This window comes from Diabrotica virgifera, chromosome 6, assembly GCF_917563875.1.
Source record: "Diabrotica virgifera virgifera chromosome 6, PGI_DIABVI_V3a".
NCBI lineage: Eukaryota > Metazoa > Arthropoda > Insecta > Coleoptera > Chrysomelidae > Diabrotica > Diabrotica virgifera.
Genome location: NC_065448.1, coordinates 97627159 through 97652080, shown reverse-complemented (window position 1 = coordinate 97652080; position 24922 = coordinate 97627159). Strand labels below are relative to the sequence as shown.

Here is a 24922-nt window from a genome sequence, read left to right as displayed (position 1 = left end):
TTTTCGTGTCTTCTCCACCAATCAAGTATATTCTCAGACCAGTATATTCTGACCTAGGCTCATTTATAAGGTATCATTGTTAGCGTTCTTAAATAAGTAAGTAATGTCTAAATCAAATTCGTTATCTTCTTTTTTTCAGACTAAGTGCTGGCTCTGGTAGTGGATTCTATAGATCATTCTGGGATTTATTAAAATAGTAAGCGGGAAATATTTCTTCAAATTTTTGTACTGCCTCTGATTGTAGAAGCTTTTTCCAAGATGAAGAGGAAAATGCCTCTACTTTATGCCGAGGATCCAAAATAAGAACTATCCCATATATCCAATTAGTTTTGTTATAATGTTTTAGTATTTTATCTCTTGCAGCTTGAATGAAGTAAATTATTACTCGTCGGTGGTGTCTCTATCAATTTAATTATCAAATAAATGGGCACAATATTTCCCGTTTGTCTAAAAGAAAGTTTACTCCAATTACCACCAATGGGTGTGTGCAATATTTTCCCCCTTCGAGTATTGAAGAAAGTGTTTTAAAGCTTCTCAGATACTGACAAAATTTACTGATCAGAACCCAGTCTTTATCTAATATTTTGCATTTATTTAGATTTTCGATCGGGACTCCCCCCAGTGGCCGTGTTAGCACGCAATGCAATAAAAAGGTCGCCCACGAATCACCGGACCGGGTAATCAAGAAATTTCAAGATCTTGAAATTTCTTGAGTCAAGACAAGATATAAAATGTCAAGAAAACGTCAAGACAAGATTTTTTTAAATTTCTTGATTTTTTCTCAAGACAAGACAAGAAATTGTTGTCATGACAAGAATTCTTGTCTTGTCGACCCCTAGCCGTAAAACGAACTTAAGTTCCGCGGAACGGAATAGGAATAGCCGAACTGAACTGACTACGCACAAGTCCTGTAGTCGGTTCAGTTCGGCTATTCTTATTCCGTTCCGCGGAACCTTAAGTTCGTTTTACGGCTACTGCTAGCGTAAATTTGTCGCCCGTGGAGCCGTAGCCTTAGTATTAGTATTGCATCGTCTGCATAGCATATTATCCAAAGTTGTTTTTCTCCCATTTGGTATCCCTTTTTAGTTCTTATTTTTTAATTATTTGATCCATGATCATATGGAACAATAGACGACTCAGGGGCTGTCGGTCTTATCCCATTACCAGCGTCAGTTGGTCAGTTAGTTCTTCTGCTTTCACTTTGTTTTGTTCCAGTAGATATTTTCGATCGTTTTGGCTATTCCTAGCTCTCCTGCATAAAATAAGTGGATTTCGTCTTTTAATTTGACCCTGTCAAATACCTTCTTAAGATCCACTAAACATAAATATACCGGTTTATTGTATAAAAACTGGTACTTAAACGCGTAAATATTTTTCTCGCTTCTGAGCTGGTACCTTCTGGTTGGTTTTTTTGGCCTTCGCTGAGCTTCACAGCGGTTTTGCTAACTTCTTTTCAGTAGTTCCTATTTATCTTTAGTAATAATATGGCCTGTAACAGGATGTAATCCCATAGTTTCCGAATGACTGAAACTTATTGCTTTGTTTGCTTTTTGTCCGTTCTTGTCCGGTGAGAAGCAAGGGAACGGATGAGCATTCCCGGTGGAACCTAGAATACCAGTAGAAGGCTAAAGCGACCTGGGAATCGGCTGATAACTGGAGTTGAGCTATCCTTAACTTCCATTTGATCGTTACTTGTCTCACATAATTAGCGACCATGACCAAACGTGAAGCTCCCCTCCAGCACGACAAGGTCTCACGGTTTTTGGGAATATGTAGTTTGTAATAATGTGATACTTGGGTGGGTGGCCCTTAACGGTACCGTTAGAGTGATTAAAAAAATACTGTAACAGGATCTTTGGCGGCATTAGGACTGGCTATAAAGGGAATTATTTAGAATATTTCCAAACAGACCAGAAAGGATCCAAATACCAGCTTCTGCAGAATATTATGCGGGAAAAGATTCTAGGAAAGACAAGGGATGTCACGGCTGTTCAATCTAATGGAGTGGTTTAACACTAGAAGCACCAACATTTCTGCATACCTAGAAGCACCGCAGCGGTCAAAATGACGGGTATTAGAAATTCTATTGCCAGCCGTTTTTGAATTCTTTTTTACTTGATAAAAACCTATATTGAGTTAATACCTAATAATAAAAGACATATTTAATTAATTTAAATGAATTATTTACTTACTTAAGCACGATTTATGCAGTAGCAAAATTTTTCAATTTTGCTTGTACAAGACCCACACAAATTTTATTTACATTTATGTATATGACAAATTTCACATGTTTTTCACTTTCACCTGCTACGTCTTCTCTGTTGTTTTTTGTGGTGTTGAATCGTGGACCTTGAACAAAGAATATGTGCAGAAAATTGGAAGCATTCCAAATGTGGCTATATCGGAGAATATCCACAAAAGAATCGGATAGTCACAAATAAGGAGGTCCTCAGAAGAATGTAGAAGAACCGAGAGGTACCACCATCAAATCTCGAAAGTTCGAATACTTTGGACACATTATGCGAAATGAATCCAGATATACCCTTCTAGAAGCCATCCTGCAAGGAAAAATATTTGGAAAACGGGGTGCAGAAAGAAGTACATCCTGCGGATAAGGTAAAAATTCCCATGATGGTCGCCAACATTCATCACGGATAGGTACATAAAAAAATAATATGCTCAAAAATATTATATGCCTAAGTGAATATGTACATAAATATAAGCTAATGAAGCTACTAATATAATATAGTTGCTAACCTGGTGTACTAGCGCTATTGCAAAGTAACTTCCATCCTATAGTGTCGATGGAGGAATTCTCTAAACTGCTTCCGCGAATTCCTCTTACCCGGTTGGTAATAATTCCTAAAGAGGTATTGGAGGCAGCATTCGAAGTTGAAGCAGAAGTACTGAGCATATCCTCAATATCAACTTCATCTTCAGAATCGCTACCCGATGAATGTCCTTGATCAACTTTGTCAGGCACATACTCGTCTTCTTCATTATTGGATACATTTTCATCACATAACTCTACTTCATATTCATTATCTGACAAATTCTGTAACCACTCCAATAGTTATTGCTCAGTCAAATATCGACGAGACGTGATAACAGCAGAAAAGAGAAAGATCACGATGAAAAATCAAAATACATATTGAGCACGCACTTGCAAAGAGTATACTCAAATTACCTAATAACAAATGTTTTCGATGCATTTTATACATAAAATAAGTAAAAACTTCCCAGAAAAATAGAACAAAATGTAGAATACCTTGTCATTACTACCCAATTTTTCTAGGTAGATATTAACTATATTCAAAATGTAATTATACTGTAAAAGTACCTATAAAAGAGAAATTATAATCCTCAAATAAATATTAAAGTCCCAAATTATAAATTTTGTAAAATAAATATGAATGAGTAATACAGAGGGTCAAAAAGAGAAAGCAGTCAAAATGACTGCTCTGGTGCTCCTAGGTAGACATTAGCATATCTTAAAAAGTAATTCCGCTGTAGCTGTAAAAGAGAAATTATAATCTTCAAATAGATCTAGGAAAAGTCATAAATTATCAAGTTTCTAAAATAACTATGAATGAGTAAAACAGAGTGTCAAATATAGAAAGCAGTCAAAATGACCGCTCTGGTGCTTCTAGTGTTAAATTCTCGTCTACCAAGCTGTTTAGAGTAGCTGTACGCTGCTACAAAAACCTGATTCGGCAGGGTCTTGACCAATCGTTTGTATTTCATGCTTTCCAGAAAATAATCTTTATTTCCACCATATAAAGAGACGAAAAACGTTGGCGAATAACAGTACTAGCAGGCAGATATTCATTATTTGTCCACAAGCGACAACTTAGGCATTTTCTACCTGCTTAGGATTCTCGTAAATGTACACTGATTAGAAATTAGTGTAAAACCAATGATATTCTAAGTTTTGTAATACGGGAAAGGGTCGATTACATTAATAATAAAATAACATACGAATGTTGAGAAAATGATAAATTATCGGTTCGTTTTTATCATATTCTTATGGGTATTAAAGAACCCGGTCAATTTCGGAGCGCTGTAAAATCCAAAATATTAATGAAATGGCGACCGGGGGACAAGAGTAGCGACACCACAAACTTAAACGTAAGCTTATACTAACCCCCTACACATAAAAAAATAAAATTGCGTCCTTTGAAAAATGCAACCCTAAATGTAACTTTTCAATGAACAAAAGGAGGATCTCGAAAGGGGTTTGACGCTAACATACGCTGTTTTTAAAACGCGGTGACATGACTGAACGTCTGAAGATTTTTAAAATCAATGAATATATAATTCAAGATACATCAATTTATTATAACAAAAGATATACGATCACGTGATTTGTTTGCAAACAGTCTACTAGAATAGTTTATTTATTACAATTTGTGTTTTGTAGAGATGAAAAATATAAAACAATTTATAAAACTACCCTTAAACGTTCCATTTATGTTACACCGAGCACACCACCGCATTGCCTATTACGTCTCATCGGCTTCTGAAATCGGAAATATCAATACTAGTTTATGTATGTACGCGACATACAATTTAATACCATATTATTCCACTCTAGGGCACACTGCGATGCGAGTACAATAACGCCGTTAAATCAGTGTGCTAACCTAAGTATAAACGCGACTGCCAGAATTTGTGACGCAACGCCTTTGTCTTTGTAGATATCATGCAGTTTTGTAATTAATCCAGAGTAAATATACAAACTTGGGCGCGTTTTCGCATTAGCTTTAGTTATACATTCCCCTTCATGTATGAACATTTTGGTTACCTTTCAGTATAAATTAAATCGCCGCTAGCGTAAGTACTGAAGTTATTTAGCTCCTATTGTTTTCTTGCTATGACGGAATAAGAAATAACATATTTTTTAAGTCAAAAGAGACGGAAACTAAAATTCGGATTATTATCCTCTGTGTTTTTTAAGATATAAGTATAAAGCAGAACAAAGTGATGAATTAATCGACTACGGAATCTATAAGTTGCATTCACGACTTGTCGTTCACCGTGATAATAATCTTTAGCGAACTAGTTCCTGTATACCCACAAAAGAGAATAAAAATAAACTAAGACTAAAAAATTATTCAGATTTGATTTTACAATAGGACTTCCACCTCTGTAGAAGCACAGTGAAGCTCTGTAGTAACATTTTCTCAGTAACATATGAGCTGTTTGTTCGCTTTAGATATTGTTTGGTTCCACAGAATACCGTTCATCATGGATATGGCTTTTCTACCCTTTATGTTTCTGTCTTTTATAGCAGCATCGAGTGTTTCATCTTGAGTTATCTTCATGCCCAGATACTTGTATTCATCACAGTGTTTAATTTCTACTTTATCGTCTAATGTAATGGACTGCTTTGTCCCTCCAATACACATGGCAATACCATTCAGTTTTTTTAATATTGACTTCCAGACCCCATTTGTTATATTATTCTATTAGTTTCCGTATCTTATAGTTCATAGTACGTTCATTGACGGTAAAATATTGCAAAACCTATTAATTTTAAAAAACCGCTTAGATTGACATGAAATTTTGCATACACATAGGTAACATGTCAAAGAAGAAAAGTGATATGGTGCCGATGTGTGCTTTTGCCATGGGAATGAGTTTCACTCCTTCTCGGGGGTGAAAAAATATACGTTCAATATAAGTTCGGAAATGGATACACTGACTAATTCTAAGCAACTTTTGTTCTATAGCATTTTTTCGCGAAGTTAATACTTTTCGAGTTATTTGCGATCAAATATGTTCATTTTTCAACAAAAAAAAACACGTTTTTAGACGGTTTTTTGCAAGTAACTCAAAAGTTAGCATTTTATTGAAAAAAAAAACATTCTTAGCAAAAATATAGCCCATAAAAAGGTGATGTAAAAAATGGTGTATGTATGAGATTCCTAGACCCAGTATTCCTAGATTCCAGTAAAAGTTGTAACTAATGAAAAATAGGTTCATACTCGCCAAATTCCAAATCGATTATTTCAACGTGAAATAACCAAAAAATGAAGCACTTTTTGGGGAAAACTCAATAAAACTATTTTAAAGTGTGTTGTAAAAACAACTTATTTTATTTCATTTTAAATATATCCAACTAATATATTTGGAAACTTGTATAAGAATTGTAAATGCATGTACATATTTGCGTTCGAAAACAACAACTGGTTTTCGTTCCCCTAATGTGAACCTTTATTTGTTGTTAAGACTATTTTTTACTGCCGATATATATCGCCCGCGTTCCCTTCATAGTGTAGAAAACTCGAAATTGCGGCAGTCTGCAAGCAGGCCTCGCATATGCGAGTAGACAAGTGTGTTTTTTTCGCGCTTCTGGTGCAAATTTACGTATTTTAAAATGTAACGGTCTTTTGTGTTATTTAGTCCTGTCGCCAGGGGGGGTACAACGGCCTCGTTAATTCAGATGGACTTACCCAAGTTTTTTTTATGTATTTTGACCCGTAGAACCCGAATTTTTTGGGTAACAGTTGATCCGGATGTCGATAAGATTGTTATAGACCAAGAACTTGAGGAATCAAATAACAGCGATTTTTGGCAAAACAAAACAATATTTTGTATTTTTTGGGTCATTTTAAGCAAAAAATATTTCTACAAGTTTTTTAGTAGGATGCACAGTTTTCGAGATAAACGCGGTTGAACTTTCAAAAAATCGAAAAACTGCAATTTTTAAACCCGAATAACTTTTGATTAAAAAATAAAATAGCAATTCTGCTTAGCGCCTTTGAAAGTTCAAGTCAAATTATGTCGGTTTTGATTATTTGCATTGCTAAAAATTTATTGTGTTATTGTTAAACAAAGCTACAAACAACTAGTGCGTGAGTGATGTTTCTATGATTTCTCATTTAAAATCGAACGAGTAGGTAGAATAGGTACTAGTGCAATCAAGACTATTTCTACGTTACATGCGTTAAAACGCATGTAAAAGCACGGGAAACCCTACGTGTTTATAGCTTTGTTAAACAATAAAAAAATAAATTTTTACCAACGCAAATAATCAAAACCGATATAATTTGACTTAAACTTTCAAATGCGGTAAGCAGACTTGCTATTTTATTTTTTAATCAAAAGTTATTCGGGTTCAAAAATTGCAATTTTTCGATTTTTTTAAAGTTCAACCGCGTTTATCTCGAAAACTGTGCATCCTACGAAAAAACTTGTAGAAATATTTTTTACTTAAAATGGCCCAAAAAATACAAAATATTGTTTTGTTTTGCCAAAAATCGCTGTTATTTGATTCCTCAAGTTCTTGGTCTATAACAATCTTATCGACATCCGGATCAACTGTTACCCAAAAAATTCGTGTTCTACGGGTCAAAATACATAAAAAAAACTTGAGTAAGTCCATCTGAATTAACGAGGCCGTTGTACCCCCCCTGGCGACAGGACTAATTCGTATAATATTACATTGGTTTCGCTCAACCCTCTGTATCTTTACACCCCCCAAAGCACTATAAATATAATTAATGTTTGTATAAATCTCCTTGTATTTAGAATTGCGAGAATTTGTCAATGTTCGAAACAGCCCTTATTTCAGTACACTTATTAAATAAATTATTATCGAAGGAATTCTCTCTAATTGTGTTATTATTGCTTCAGTGGTCCTTACTAAATATTTTGGAACAATTGGATGTTAATCCACTCCTCTTAAAAAGGTGGAAAGTTTGGTATTAAATGCCCTCCCACCAAAGTGTTTAAAAACGCTTTATTTTTGTTTTTTAAAAAAAGTGTCCAGCAATAAAAGGAAGAAAGTTACGCTCAAAATAAAGTTATTTTCCTTTTTCTTTTGGTAAAAAAATCGTGAAAATTGCCCCCTAATTAGCATCCAAATGAAATTAATCGTTACCACTTCACAAGTTGCTTTACTCATGTGTATGTATTGTTTATATTTATGATCTTTAAGTTTCATCGGTTCAAAATGCTTATTTTTGAAGGGCCTGTAGTTGAAAGGGCTTGAACTAGTCAATAATCACGAGTGTTTGTAAATTTTGAATAGCCATATCTTAACAAATTTTTGACTTAGAGAAAAATGAAAAAAATTCAAAATATTCAGAAAAGCAATATGTACAGTTACGGTCATTGAATAGTTTACAGGCTTACGTATCTAGGAGCCGATTTTTTAAATTATTACCTCGTTTAAACGCACCTTTTACGTTAAAGTGACGTTACCAGTAGTGTACCTAGAATAGGTTATATTTATAAAATTAAAAAATAAAAATAATATAAATATATTTTACAAATGTTGTTCTGAAGCTATTTCCTTGTGGCATTTTTATAATTACGTATTTTTTATGGGAAATAAGCCACAATTTTACTAAATAATAAATTAATAAAAATTAATAAGTTAATAAATTCATTTTTTAGTAAAATTGTGGCTTATTTCCCATAAAAAATATTTTACAAAGTTTAACAAAATGGAAAGGCTAGAAAGAAGTTTTTTTGAATAGAATGGTTTATGGTCTTAATTAATGAAAACAAGGAAGTCTGGTTTGAAAATACCGATTTTATTTTATATCTATCCCAAATTATCCAATCTTTGTTTGATTTTCCATATGCACATACACAGTGAGCACGTAAAGGTTGGAATAAATTCATTTTCTCGAGAATGGACGTTCTTTGAAAAAAATTCCGAAACAGGTCAATTTTTATTTTTAAATTACGACTTTTTGGCATATATGTCATACTAGTGACGTCACCCATTTGGGCGTGATGACGCCATCGATGATTTTTTTAAACGAGAATAGGGGTCGTGTCATAGCTCATTTGAAAGGTAATTTAATTATCTTTTCAGTAATATAAATATAAACATAATTTTTTATACAGGGTGTCCAAAAATTTTTTTTTAATTAAATTTATTGACATAAAAAGAAGAATCTGTGTAATTTATTTAATTCAAAATACATTTTACTGCTATCAGAAAACAAAAAAAAAATGTTTATTTGTTAAACAAAAATATTGTTTTTTGCAAATTCAATATTAAAGCAGCCACCCACCTGCCTCTTGACAATTTGAGCATTTAATTTAAGCGAAAAGCAATAATTTTTTTCAAATAAACATTTTTTCTGTTTTCTGAGAGCAGTAAAATGTATTTTGAATTAAATAAATTACACATATTCTTCTTCATATGTCAGAAAATTTAATCCAAAATAAATTTTTTGCGAAACCCTGTATAAATAATTAGGTTAATGTTTACACTACTGGATAGAGAATTAAATTACCTTTCAAATAAGCTATCACACGACCCCTATTCCCATTTAAAAAAATCATCGATGGCGTCATCACGCCCAAATGGGTGACGTCACTAGTATGATATATATGCCAAAAAGTCGTAATTTAAAAATAAAAATTGACCTGTTTCGAGATTGTTTTCAAAAAACGTCCATTCTCGAGAAAATGAATTTATTCCAACCTTTACGTGCTCACTGTATATCGCTCACGTCCAAATCTGCAGCAACTTGTCTTAAAAACCATTTTTCAAACCAAACCAGCACTTGTCTATTGAGTTGACACTCAATTTTCAATGTGTGAGGTTCATCCCTCTCGTATCACATCCACGTGGGTTAGAGTCCTGTGTTGCCCTGGGTAATATCCAGGAATATTTGCAACATCCACCTATTTTAATCATAATATGTAGATCATATAAGATCTTATAACTTTTAAAGGGTTTGTACCCATAACTTTTTGGTGGCTCACGTAGGCATGCTATTGGCTTAAAACTGATGATGGATTACTTGTTAATCCGAAAACCTTTTGTTTTGTGATGTTACCCTTATTGGGGTCTTTTAAATATACCTTTTACAGAGGATCCTGTATTTTTTGTGATTTATGGTATACAGCCAGCTACAGGAATTTTATTTTCCTCGTGGATTTTTAAAAACCAACCTTCTTTGAGTTTGGCAATTGCTCTTGCTTTTGCGCATCATTCAAATTTATTATAACCATTTTGGAAGAGTTTGATATCGTTATTTTATTTTTCAACACTCGCGAAATTTTTGACAAGCATTGACTTTTTGAAATTGTTTGACTTTGACATTTATCAAATCCGTAGGACACTGCAATTTTACAGTATTACAATATAAAAATTAAGGTGTAAACTATGGAGTGATCGTAACTGTACCTACATTTTTTTGCTCTTTGTTATTTTTGCTATCACTAACAAATTATAAGTTATTTTGAAAAAAAAAGCATTTTTTTCCAGGGCAAAAACACACATTGGCACAATATCACTTTTCTCCTTTGACATGTTGCCTATATGTATGCCAAATTTCATGTCAATCCAAGCGGTTCTTTAAAATTTAGAGCAAAAACCGCGAAACAATGTACTATCAATTGGGTCATCGGCGAAACATAAAGTGTATAGTGTTGTATCGGCATTGAGGGAGATTCCCATGCCATTACATTTTCTTTTCCATAGCTTGAGTGCTTGTTCCGGATAAGTTTTGAAAATGGTAGGCTAAATATAGCAACCCTGCTTCAGTCCTTTCGTGACCTTAAATCCCTCAGGCATCCTTAATCCAGTTTAAATGTTTGCAGTCGTTCCATTATACATACTTTGGACTGCTTTGATATGTTTAATGTTGGTTTCCTGTAGGGTTGACCATAGTTTGCTAAGAGGCACACTGCCATATGATTTTTCTAAGTCTACGTATACCAGGTGAACTTCTTTATTGGCGGCTGCTTTTTCTCAATAACTTGCGTAATAGACTACAAGTGGTGGACAGCCCAGCTATAAAGCCAGCTTGCTCCTCTGATTCGTAATCTCTATAGTCATTTCCTATTTTGTTCTTAATAAGTTTTCCATACATCCTATTTATTGTGCTGTTTACCGCATGTCCTCTGTAATTTTCACACTGATCGATGCTGCCCTTTTTATGGATAGTTGACATGATAGACAATTTCCATTTTTTTTTGGTAATTCAGCACCATTTAAGCCATCTTGAAAGAGTTTTCTTAGCTGTTCCTGGAGTTTGTCTGTCCCGGCTTTCACTAATTCTGCAGGGATCTCACCAGAACCAGGGGATTTTCCATTTTTCAGGGATTTGGTTATTTCTTCCATCCCTGATTTACTTATTTGGAATGGTGATGAATTTATAATACATACATATATACAGTGCTAGTCAAAAGTCCGTACCCCCCCTCGTATCTTTTGAACGGTTATACCTATAATAGTGAAATTTGGAGGAAGGAAATAAACGGACGTAAGCTTCTTAACTAGTTATGACAGGTGACGTAATAGTGACGGATGACGTTACAGAGCCACTGTGACCGATAATTTTAAATAGGACCTTATGGTAAGTGATACCTCGTTTGAAAGGTATTTAGAATACCTATTCAGTCATACTAATTTTTTTGAGTTTAGGTTGATTTTGATTTTGGTGAATAAATTAAATAAATATAATATTGTAGTTTCGAGTTTAATTAATAAAAATTCAAATGTCCGCCTATGAATTTTTTGGCAAAAAAGTTGACGTTTTTTAATTCTCTAGTAGTTTTTACGTCAACGTCAACCTGTTTGACAAGTAATCATAGGCGGAATTTTGAATTTTTATTAATTAAATGCGAAACTACAATTTTATATTTATTTCATTTGTTCATCAAAATTAGCTTAAACTCAAACAAAATTAGTATGACTGAATAGGTATTTTCAATACCTTTCAAACGAGGTATCACTTGCCATAAGGTCCCATTTAAAATTATCGGTCACAGTGGCTCTGTAACGTCATCTGTCACTATTACGTCACCTGTCATGACTAGTTAAGAAGCTTACGTCCGTTTATTTTCTTCCTCCAAATTTCACTATTATAGGTATAACCGTTCAAAAGATACGAGGGGGGGGGTACGGACTTTTGACTAGCACTGTATAATACATATTATGTATACCTATCGTGTTGTTTTCCATGTTAGTAAATTCTGATCTTTGTTCTGTTAATAATTTTATGAAATTTTCGTCACATTTTTTCGTTGTTATTGGTCACATAACGCCGTTTTTCTTATTATTTCTCATATTTTTAATTAAACTCCACCTTTTCGTTCTTTTTTTAAGTTATCGTTTTTCTTACTTTGGCTTGTGCTTCTTTGTAAATTGTTTTGTCGTTTTCTGTTTTTGTTGTTAGGAGTGTTTGGTATTTCCAACGTTTGATAACTTTCAGTTACAAGAGTTATTTACTTTTCTTTAACACATGTTCATAAGAGCATTACGTATTACATATATGTTCTTGTTTTTAGAAATTGAAATTATCAATTAACAAAAGTAACTCGTTTGTTGTCATACAACTATCGGATGTAGTTTACTATTTATTGCAATTTAGTTTTCTATTTAAAGAACATACTTTTACGCATGAAAACTTTTACTCATATGCAAAACCCATTGTAAGCGTATTGAACTCCAGTTGATGGTGATTCTATTTGGGTGCTTATTGTTTCATTGAACTCAAATTGCTAATGTACTTGTACTATTTTCGCGTTCCTATTTACCAAGAACTCACTTTCCGTAACACAAATAGAATTATAATGTTTCTAAAATAAAAGCAGTTTTGATTTGAGTGGACAGGTTTATAAACTGATTTATTGGTAATTTTTAATAGGATAACTTCAAAATAAACATCACGTAAGCATATTTGTCACCTTCTTTATCGTTGTAGTTTTTTAAATGAAATGGAACCTTTTTTTGTAGAGAAAAATGATTTTTGGTCATAGGTACATAGTTCGACAGAATAATAACACGGGTGAAATAATGTTGTAAAAAAACTTCTTTTTATTGTCCTTAAATCAGGGAGAAACTACTGATCTCTCTGGCACTTGGTCATGAAAAGCATTTCCTGCATCATGGTTCTTGTGCCCTAAATATTTTTTGGAGATTTTTCCAGCTCACATTGTTTCATATAGTTTTGCTTCTGTGGGGTTGTTCTTTTGTTGTTATGACTCTTTTCTAGCTACTTTTTAATTTAATTTCTAACAGTATCTTCCGGTATGTTTACCATTTTTTAATAAAGTCGTCCCAGGAAAACAACTCTTAAATATTGGCAGATCGTGTAAAGGCCAAACGGCGTAACCCTCAAAAATTAGAAATTGAGATTTTGGTTCTTATGAAAGACCGACCAGAAATACACCTCCCGGACAAAGGCCGTACCCCACCTATTACTATAAACCTGTATAATATCAGAATAATGTCATTATGTACATTTGGCGGTTTCACAATTTCATCCCAACATTTGGCGTAACCCAGAACAGTTAATATCACGTACCGGATAATTGGCGTAAACCTAACTTTTCCTTGGCATCGCCTGATCAAAATTCTTCCAAGGTTATAGCAAAAGCATCATTAGATCCGGAAAGTGAAGAAATAAGAATTTGTGTGAAAGGGCACAAGACAAGGCGATCAACCACTACTTCACCTTCACTGCACCGCTATACAACGAAGAATTAAAATTGGCATCTAAAAAAACTGGGAACCGAAAGACGAAGGACGCTTTAAATAACCGGGATAATAATAATCTAAAAAATACGAGAATCTAAAGAATTTAATTAAAAATAATGTTATTCCAAATCGGTACCAGGAAGAATATATATCAAAATGAGATCAGATCAGACACTTCGGATCCAGATGAGCTTGCTGAAACTGATGAGGAAGTCTAGTTTGTATACAGAGTGGGCCAAAGAAAACAGTCCACCTCGATATTTGGCAGTATTTATTGGATTTTAAGAAAATTACGAATCGGGTCGATTTTTGATCTAAGGGGGACACGTTTTTGCGGTACAAACATTTGTAATTTGTCAACCCGCTCCCTTTCACTTCCCCCACTCCTTATTTTTAAATAGTGAATAGGGGTCGTGTGCTAGCTCATTTAAAAGGTGATATTTATAGTAAATAAAGGTGATATTTATTCAGTAATATAAACATTAACATAATTATGTAGGTATATAGGGTGTCCAAGAAAAAAAATTATAATTAAATTAATGACACAAAAAGAAGAATGTATTTAATTTATTTAATTCAAAATGTTCAAAATTCAAAAAAGTGTTTTTTGATAAATAAACAGTGCTTTTCGCTTAATTTCAATGTTTTTTCTCTGTTTTCTGTCAGTAGTAGAATGTATTTTGAGTTAAATAAATTGCATACATTCTTCTTTTTGTGTCAATTAATTTAATTCAAAATATTTTTTCTTGGACACCCTGTATAAATAATTATGTCAATGTTAGTATTACTGAATACAGAATTGAATAACCTTTCAAATGAGGTAGCACACGAACCCTATTCGCTATTTAAAAATAAGGGGTGGGGGAAATAGAAGGGAGGGGGTTGACAAATAACAGATGTATGTACCGTAGAAATATGTCACCCTTAGATCAAAAATCGACCTATTTCTTCATTTCCTTAAAATCTAATAAATACTGCCAAATATCGAGGTGGACTGTTTTCTTTGGCCCACTCTCTATTTTGTTTAATATTTAATAATTAACTGGTTCATATTGATACATGTAATATAGCATTATTTAGGATTACTATTATTTATTATTATATACCTCTCAGATCATTTTACACAACAAATACCACATTACAGTAATTATTAATACCAACCAACATAAAGAGGATTCTGACATTTACAGCGTAACCCTCATCAATAGTCGTACCAAAATATTTAAACAAGCCAGCCAAAAGACGTAACCCACAAAACATAATATAAAATTATTTTTTCTTGTATTTGTAAGTAATAATATAAATTTTTGTGGTATGTATTTAATTCAGGAGATGAAGTGCTACATGTAAATAGTAAAAGAATATTGAAATTAGCTACATAGTACAAGTAATTCAGTTTTTTAAGCCTCCTGTAAAATTCATAAATTGAGGGTTACGCCCTTTTGCCTTTACACCATCAATTTGAAAGTCGTCTACTTTAAAGTGTATAGTATGTCATAATTGCCCATATGAATAAGTCAGATTAAATAATTAAATTATTAGAAGATTTTTTTATCAAGCAACATAAACACAATTTGTTTAATTCATTAATATTTTGTATTTCGATAACGATTTCCGTAGTAGAAGTGGAAATGTCAAATTTTCAACTTAAATTGTGGCTTATTTCCCAATAAAATAGTAAATTGGGTCCTAATTCTGGGCCTAATTTATTTTTAACAAATTAAGTAAAAAGTACAACACATCCATTATTAACTAATATTATTTCTATATACAGCAGCGTTTCCCAAACTTATTTTTCCATGGCCCGGTTATTTTTGTGGTTATCCTTCGTGACCCACTAATTTTTTTGCTTATCCTGGCGTGCGTATATAAGGAAACATATTTAAATATCTATTATAGTTTTATATACCTATTAATAAAAAATCATTAGCTCAAACAAAAATGTAACAAAACAAAATAAAAATCAAATAATTTATTAATGAGAAGTATGCAGTTGTTTCTGGTTAACTGAAAACTTCATGTTTGGAGAAAAAGATGTTAACTTTATCCTCAGGCCGGTTCGACTTCCAAACGGTTCCTATATTTATTTTTGAGGAAAACCACTGTTGAGCAATGAAAACCCTGCCTCACACTTACAGGTCGTAACGAAAGGAATTAGAAATTTTATCGCTTTTTGTGCTAAAACTGGGTACTTATGGCAGCAGGACAGCTAAAAATCTATCAGTGGAATTTTGTCAAATATGTCTTTAAGTACGCTATCACACGATAGTTCAATTACTGACTCAATATCTAAATCCGCAAGTCCTGTCTTGGATTCTACGTCCACGGTAAATGGATTCCTTATCCATGCATTGTTGCTGTGGATGGGGGAAAATATTCCTTCAGATTTGCCTTCAGTCTCTCAGGTGTTCTTTGAAAGCCGCTGAAATAACATTCGGCAATGAATTCACATTATACTCTTTTTGTAATTCTGTTAGATTTGTAATTTGCTGCTTCCGCGCGACGTGTCCACAAATTAAGCAAATATTTTTTTGTTGCAGCTTCCACCTTCTCTTGTACTACATTGCTACCTTGTAATGTCATAGTTAAATTGTTGAAGAAGTCAAAAATATAACAAATATAGGCTACCTTGATTAACCGATTGACATCATGAAAACTGTCTTTAAATTGAAATATTGCATCCCTAGCCGTTGGTGGATGTTGTTCTAAGAATATTTAAATTTCTTCCCTCAATTATTCAATTATTTCAATTTTAAAGTTTTTTTTAAACATTCCCTTTTGATAGTCAACGCACTTCGCAGTGTAAAAGAAGATGTTCATGTGAAACGGCGAGGCGAGGCGAGGCGACCCGGCATTTTTCTTTTGTGGCCCGGTACCGGGTCGCGACCCACCATTTGGGAAACGCTGATATACAGTATTGGAAATCTTTTTTTGCAGCATAGACACTTTCAATGCAGGGTCAATCCATGTCAAGTGGTCCAATATAAATTAAGTTGGTTGCTTGACTTTTTTTAATATTCTTTATTTTTCTACGTTATAAACTTCTGTCTATTAGACCTGGATCCCGCGTAAGAAAGAAAAGTTGATTAATAGCAAGCTGTAAATTTGTTAATAGCTTAACGGTGTCTAGTCGGACAATCTTTGATGCACGGGAACACTGGAACAGGGGAAGTTTTAACTGTGGAGCATAATAAACGTGTCGTCCTGACAAGTTTATGATTGTGAAAAATAGCAAGTTGTTTTTAAGTTTATTCGATAGCCAACGTTATGTAATATATGAGAAAATGTTTGTCCGACAAAAATGTTGGGCATTTTAACGAGTCCGACACGTAGAACATGTCACATCACAGGAATTATGTTGGTGATGAATAGCAGTCTGATTTTTGCATGAGAGTTTAATGAAAGGTTAAAAAAGCAATTGGAAGTTCTGTCCGACAAAATTAATGGGAAGTTTTCGTAGTCGGACATTCTAAACAGGTAAGATATAGACAAAAATGCTGGTGATAAATAGCTTTCCGACAAAGACGAAATTTAATTAAGTAAATTATTCCTTACCAAGAATGACTGTTGTCGGAAAAAAATAAGGGGTAGGTTTTGTAGTCGGACAATTTAAAAAAATAATTTTTGAAATTTCAATAAGGGGTGATTATTCTATGTCAAATTACCTGCAATCAATTACAATCGATATCTTTCGATTTATCTCAACATCATTTAGATACCTCACCGTAATACATTTATAGTAGATCAGGCAAATTATATTATGGATTGAGTGGTCTAGCTATCTTTGTCTGCCACATGCGCGGGATTGCTTGGTTAAAAGAGATAGATAGACAACCTATCGACTTTTTGCACTGTATTCCCTGTCTACCCTTATGTCTATGAATACATTTCCATTTAAGAAAAACTGTCACTTTTGACAATAATTCATAATAAATTGCAATCGTAACTTCAAATTTAAACTAATCGATTTATTTTGGCAGCAAATTATTTCTAGCCATGTGACATATTAATTACATTATTATTCCATTTGTAGAAAGTTGAGAAAAATTACGTTATACAATTTTAGTAATAATTTATTTAGGTACCCTTTTTCAATCAAGCAAAGCATTATAGCACGAAGAATGATATTCAATAGAACTTTCACAATTATCTGGCAACTGAACCTCATTGAATTGATGACCAAGTATTTTACTAACTTTGTAAAATGTTCGAAAATTACTCAAAAATGTTCCGTTGAATGGTTTCACTTTTGATTTGGCGACTTAAAATTTAAACTGTTGACACTCAAAAATATACTCAAAAACACTCCATAGTTAATATAAATTTTAATTTCCAACACACGTGGCAAACAGAAACTCGGAGACCATGTACTTTCAAATACTACTTTGTATAGCACAAAGTGTCACACTGACAAATGCAGCCTTCTAATACATACTTCTAAGCATAATGTGTCATATTTACGTCTATTCTTATAAGCACCAAAGTTTTAGACTCTTCACATTTTTCAATGTCGTTTACTAAGATTTGAGTATGGAAAAAAATGTATACAAGGTTTTTTGTAGGAAATTTTCCGTACTTTCTGATGCGCCTAATTAGAAAACCCAAAGAGATTGCTTTCACATGTTCTTTGACATTTTTTATTGTTATTTTGAGAATATCTAGAACAAACTCCACCCAAAAAAATAATTGTTTTGCAATATATACATGCATTGATACTTACCTCACTGTTTTTGGAGTGTGCATGTATATATATGCACATGCAAATATGTGAATATAAATAATAATATAGAACTAAAATAGCTTTATCAATATGTGACTAAGTCATTCTGAAAAAATGTTTTTTATTTATTTCCTTCGATTTGCCCAAACTTTTTGTCCGACATATAACTTTTTGCGTTACAAAATATAATTTGTACATAAACAAATCAAAATTAACTTGCTATTTATCACCAACATTTTTGTCTATATCTTACATGTTTAGAATGTCCGACTAGGAAAATTTCCCATTAATTTTGTCCGACAGAATCTCCAATTGCTTTTTTAACCTTTCATTAAACTCTCATGCAAAAATCAGACTGCTATTCATCACCAACATAGTTCCTGTGATGTGACATGTTCTACGTGTCGGACTCGTTAAAATGCCCAACCTTTTTGTCGGACAAACATTTTTTATATATATAACGTTGGCTATTGAATAAACTTAAAAACAACTTGCTATTTTTCACCATCATAAACTTGTCAGGACGACACGTTTATCATGTTCCACCGTTAAAACTTCCCCTGTTCCAGTGTTCCCATGCATCAATGTTTGTCCGACTAGACACCGTTAAGCTATTAACAAATTTTCAGCTTGCTATTAATCAACTTTTTTTTCTTACGCGGGATCCAGGTCTATATAGAGAGTACAAAAACGCATTCATTGTATTTTTAAAAAAATATTTTGCCGATGACGATATTTTTGTTAAAGCGTATCGATCATTTTCACGGAAAACATGGCTTCGCTATTTAGCCAATATTTTCACTGAGGTTCGTCCTAGAACAATAAATCAAAAACCAAACTTTTTAGAAAAGTATGCTCTAAAAAAGGCCCATACCATTATTTAATTTCAAACTACCCTTAAGGCCTTAAATGAACCTCAAAGTTTGAAAAGGTAAACTGATAAAATGCCATTTTCAGCATTTTTTTAACAGCATAAGTCAAGCCGATAATGGATTGTAATTTTTTTCTGGAAAAGTAATAGGTAGATACTTTAAATAAAAAAAGTTTGAGCTTTGAGACTTAATTAAATTTTTTCAAAAAAATCTCAAAAATGTAATTTTTTGCAAAATCTCAAAGTTTGACCCCGTATATCTCTGATGGGCACGGATGAAAAAATTTGAAATTTGGCTGAGTGTTAGCCCCTAGCAAGTAGAATAAGGAGTAAAAATTTGAAGTTGCAGACTTACGTCATATAGGAGTTATAGGCCTGAAAAATGGCCAAAAATCAAAAAGGTCAAAATTTGACCGTTTCCGGGCAGGGTAATTAAAAATCAAATAAACTGTCTAATGAAATAAAAATTAATCTATTTTCACCAGATTTCACAATAAATACAAATGTATATAGGGTGAGCCAAAGAAAAGAGTTCGGCTCGATATTTGGCAGTTATTAGACTTAAATGGGAATGGGAATGCCGAAACAGGTCGATTTTTATTTTTAAATTACAATTTTTTATATATTATATTTCATACATACAAATATTATAGTTGTACATAGTGACATCATCCATCTGGGCGTGATGACGTAATCGATGATTTTTTTTAAATGGGAATAAGAGTCGTATGTTATCTCATTTAAGAAAGAGTGTTCAATTCTCTGTTTAATAATATTATAATCAATAATATCATTATTTGTACAGGGTGACCAAAAAATAATTTTTTAATTAAATTAATTGACAAAAAGAAGAATGCAATTTATTTAACTCAAAATACATTTTATTGCTGTCAGAAAATAGAAAGAAAATATTATTTGGCAAATAAACATTGCTTTTTTGTCTAACAATAAAACACGAAAACGTTTGTTTTCTATACTTCCACAAAATTTATTATAACTAAGTGACTACAGCTGTTTCGGCGGAGTGCCTTTCTCAAGTGATATAGTTCACAATGTGTTTGCCTTTTTTTAAGTCTTCAACTGAAGAGGTTGAGGAGTGGGGAGCTGTTTGTCTCGAGTTGGTCATTCAGAATTATATCTGTATTTTTCAGTTTATTAATTTCCATAGATTCTAAAAAAGATAGCTTAAGGCCTTTATTTTGAATATGTAGAATTTGAAACTCTTCATTGAAAGAATGATATATTCTACATATTCAAAATAAAGGCCTTAAGCTATCTTTTTTAGAATCTATGGAAATTAATAAACTGAAAAATACAGATATAATTCTGAATGACCAACTCGAGACAAACAGCTCCCCACTCCTCAACCTCTTCAGTTGAAGACTTAAAAAAAGGCAAACACATTGTGAACTATATCACTTGAGAAAGGCACTCCGCCGAAACAGCTGTAGTCACTTAGTTATAATAAATTTTGTGGAAGTATAGAAAACAAACGTTTTCGTGTTTTATTGTTAGATAAAATGAACTTCCATCAAGTAACGGTCGAATCCATCAATTATTGCTTTTTTGCTTAAATTAAATGTTCAAAATGTCAAGATGTAGGTGGGAGGCTGTTTGTGATTTAATTTAACCGAAAAGATATGTTTATTTGCGAAATAAACATCTTTTCTATTTTCTGACAGTTGTAGGTACAATGCATTTTGAATTAAATAAATTACATACATTCTTCTTTTTGCGTCAATTAATTTAATTGAAAAAAATTTTTTTAGTCACCCTGTATAAATTATGATAATAATGTTAATATTACTGAATACAGAATTGAACACGCTTTCAAATGAGATATTACACGACCCCTATTCCCATTAAACAAAATCATCGATTACGTCATCACGCTCTGATGGATGACGTCACGTAGAATGAAATATATGCTAAAAAATTGCAATATAAAAATAAAAATAAACCTATTTCGGCATTTCCTTAAAATCTAATACATAGGTAGGTAACTATTGCCAAATATCGAGGTGGACTCTTTTCTTTGGGCCACCCTGTATACATTTGTATTAATTGTGAAATTTGGTGAAAATAGATTAATTTTTATTTAATTAGACAGTTTATTGGAAGTTTAGTTACCCTGCCCGCAAACGCTCAAATTTTGACCATTTTGATTTTTGGCCATTTTTTCAGGCCTGTAACTCCTATATGACGTAAGTCTGCAACTCCAAATTTTTACTCCTTATTCTACTTGCTAGGGGCTAACATTCAGCCAAATTTCAAATTTTTTCATTAGTGCCCATCAGAGATATACGGGGTCAAACTTTGAGATTTTGCAAAAAATTACATTTTTGAGATTTTTTTTGAAAAAATTTACGTAAGTCTCAAAGCTCAAACTTTTTTTATTGAAAGTACGTACGTATATCTTTTTCAGAAAAAAATTACAAACCATTATCGACTTGCTGTTAAAAAAATGCTGAGAATGGCATTTTATCAGTTTACCTTTTCAAAGTTTGAGGTTCGTTTAAGGCCTTAAGGGTAGTTTGAAATTAAATAATGCTATAGGCCGTTTTTTTAGAACATACTTTTCTAAAAACTTTGGTTTTTAATTTTTTGTTCTAGGACAAACCTCAGTGAAAATATTGGCTATAGAGCGAAGCCATGTTTTCCGTGAAAATGAGATACGCTTTAAAAAAAAGGCCGTCATAGGCAAAATAAATTTTTTAAAAATAAAATAAATACAATTTTGTACTTTCTATAGACTGAAGTTTAAGAGGTAGAAAAATAAAAAATATTAAAAATAGCCAAGCAACCAACCACCTTTGGACAACTTGGCTTGGTGGATGGGGTGGGGTGGGGTTTGAAATCAAAATTTTTATGATTTTGTTTGAGACTACGGTGCAATTATTTAATTTTTAAAATAAATAAGCAGCTTATTAAGTACAATTCAAAGATGATTCAAACAAAATTTCAAAGAAAACTATTGAAAAGTAAGGCGTTGGTGGCAAATTTTTACACAGTTTTTGAGTTCTTCAGTACCATACAATGGTGTAGGGTTAGAAATGTCTAAAGAAAATCTATGCCAAATTTCAGGTGGATTGATCAAGTAGTTTTTGAGTGACAATGTCCACCGCCTTTGAAAAGCAGTTTTCAGAAAAACGCGTTTAAGTTTTGACACTTGTTTCTTCGTCTTCTTGTCTGTCTATCAGATCGTAAAGTAATACAAACCGGAATATATTTTTGAAACGCGGAGGAATCTACAAAAGAGAAGAGGAACAGTTGTTGAACGTTTCTCAGTACGCTCAAGCGTGCTGGCGCGAAACCGCGACAAAGCGCGTCGAACGTAGGAATATTCAACATACTGTATCTGTGGTAATTTTACTCGGATTTATCTGAAAATTTCAAAGAGTATTCTTGAAGTTAAGCAGGTTCATATAAAATAATAAAAGACTTAAAAATTTCAAATCATACCCCCGTTAAATGTGTATTTTAAAGTAATCAAATAAGTATATTTAAAATTTACGTTACGTTTATATTTATTTGAATTTCATGTGTAGGATTGACTAACTATTCTAAAGAGGGAAAGCTTATCCTGTATCAATGACATTAAGCCATTTAGAAATTAACCAGCCAAGTAATCAATATCAAAATTTCATCCAAATATGCTTCTAATTCAAACTTATCAAACTCGCCCACAACTAACTAAAATCTTAGCATTATGGCTGGAAGTTCAAGCTTAGACTAAATATACTGTGTTTGCCAGGGATGAACCAAATCTCATGTTGCTTTATCCCCTAATGCATCCTTCTGGGTTACTAACAACTCTTACTAATTTTATTATTTCATCTTACGGGGCTATTTTAGTGTAAAAGTACGAAATTCATATATACTATTTTGGGAATTTGTAAAATAAAAAGTACTGTAACAATTGGTACCAAAATTTGCATGAGCATTATGTAAAACAATTTTCTTAAAAAAATATTGAAAATTAAACGATTTATGCGCCATCTACTGGCACCTTGAGGATATTCTTCTTCTTCTTCGTTCTGAACACGTTTTCCATGCACCAACTCATTGACAATAATCTATAACTCGGGCTTATTGAAGAGCGGTGAACGTAACCACAGATTCACGCCATTTCAGTCCGTATAGAAAATATTTTTATAAATTATTAGATAGATATATCTGATTTTTTTATTTACGTTTACATGCTTGGCAACTATGGCCACACGCACGGGGCAATTACAAACAACATTACAAGAGATATAATAGCATTGTTATTCTATTAATGTCTTTAATATTTCTCTGTCGTATAAGACTGACGTGGGCAGCCTTCGTCAAGCTGAAGCATATTTTCAAATCGTCAGACGTACCAATATGTCTTGAAAGAAAAACCTTTAATCAGTGTGTTTTGCCAGTGCTGACTTACGGATCGGAAACGTTGACCATGGCAAGGAGAACAGTGCAACAGATCCGTGTGTCTCAAAGGGCGATGGAGCGTGCTATGTTGGGCGTTTCACTACGAGACAAGATCCCAAACCCCAACTACGACAAAGATCAGGAGTGGCTGATGCAGTAGGGAGAATCATCATCATCCAGCCTTCTGCATCCAAAGTAGAACATAGGCCTCCCCTAATTTCTTCCAGTTTTGTCGATCTTGGGCTTTCTGCAACCAATTCCCAGCAATCCTTTTGACGTCGTCTGTCCATTGTGTAAGTGGTCTACCTCTACTTCTTCTGTCTTCTCTTGGTCTCCATACTGTAATTTTTTGGGTCCACCTCCCGTCCTTCATTCTGGCTACATGGCCCGCCCAATTCCACTTCAGCAATGCTACTCGCTCTATGACATCTGTGACGCCTGTCCTTCTTCTGATTTCTTCGTTTTTGACCCTGTCTGTGAGAGTCAATCCAAGTAGTGACCGTTCCCTTCTTCTTTGGGCCACACTAAGTTTCGTTGCTGTGTAAGTCATGACTGAAAGCACACATTGGTTGAACGTCTTCCTTTTCAAATAATTTGGCAAGTTGCTCTTGAAGATGTCTGATTGATGATGTCTTGAAGATTTCATGCCCTAAGTATTTATATTTATGGACCAATGCTATTTCGTTGACGTCAACTTTTGGATTTTCAAAAATAATAAAAAAAAAGAAAATAATAAACAAAAAAAACATTAAATAAAGAATAATGTTGAATAATACTAGAATATTTATGATATAGATATATCTATATAAATGTGTAATATTGTATGATTGTAGCTAAAGATTAAATTATCCATTTATTGTTATAGAATCTAGGTATATCTTTAAAATACAAAATCTTATTTTAATAGTAATATGTGAGAAAATTATATCTGTAGAGCAAAAATAAGTTCGGCTAATGGATTAAGTCCACAGCCAGGAAATTCGATGACACACACACAAGTTTTGGATTTTCGCTTGGTACCAGATTTGTCATGTATTATGTCTCCAAAATTTATGTTTAAACCAACTTTCTTACAGGCGGCATATAACTCAGTAAGCATAGTTCTAATTTCTTTTAAGTTGTATGTTATAAGAACTATGTCGTCTGCGAATCGTAGGTGGGAGAGCCTTTCACCGTCGACATTTATTCCTTTGGCGTCCCACTCCAATTGTTTGAAAGCATGTTCAAGTACTGCCGTAAAGAGTTTGGGAGATAACGTGTCTCCCTGACTAATTCCTCTTTTGATTTTTATAGATTTGGTATCTTTGTGTAGTCGGACGGTCATAGTCCAGTCGGGTTAGACGAATAACAGGCCTAACCTTGCATTAGGAGCTGCCCCAAATTTTATTTTTTTAATCTTTAGGGGGGTCAATAGTAGTGTAAATTTAAAATCTCGACTGAATTACGCCATTGGGTTAGCCGCCAT

General features: G+C 33.1%; 1 protein-coding gene across 2 annotated transcripts in view; it reads left to right on the top strand.

The window, feature by feature from the left end:
* Positions 1-24922, top strand: part of LOC114328237 (cyclin-dependent kinase 14) — a 782326-nt gene that overhangs the window by 1033 nt on the left and 756371 nt on the right. The window lies entirely within an intron of this gene.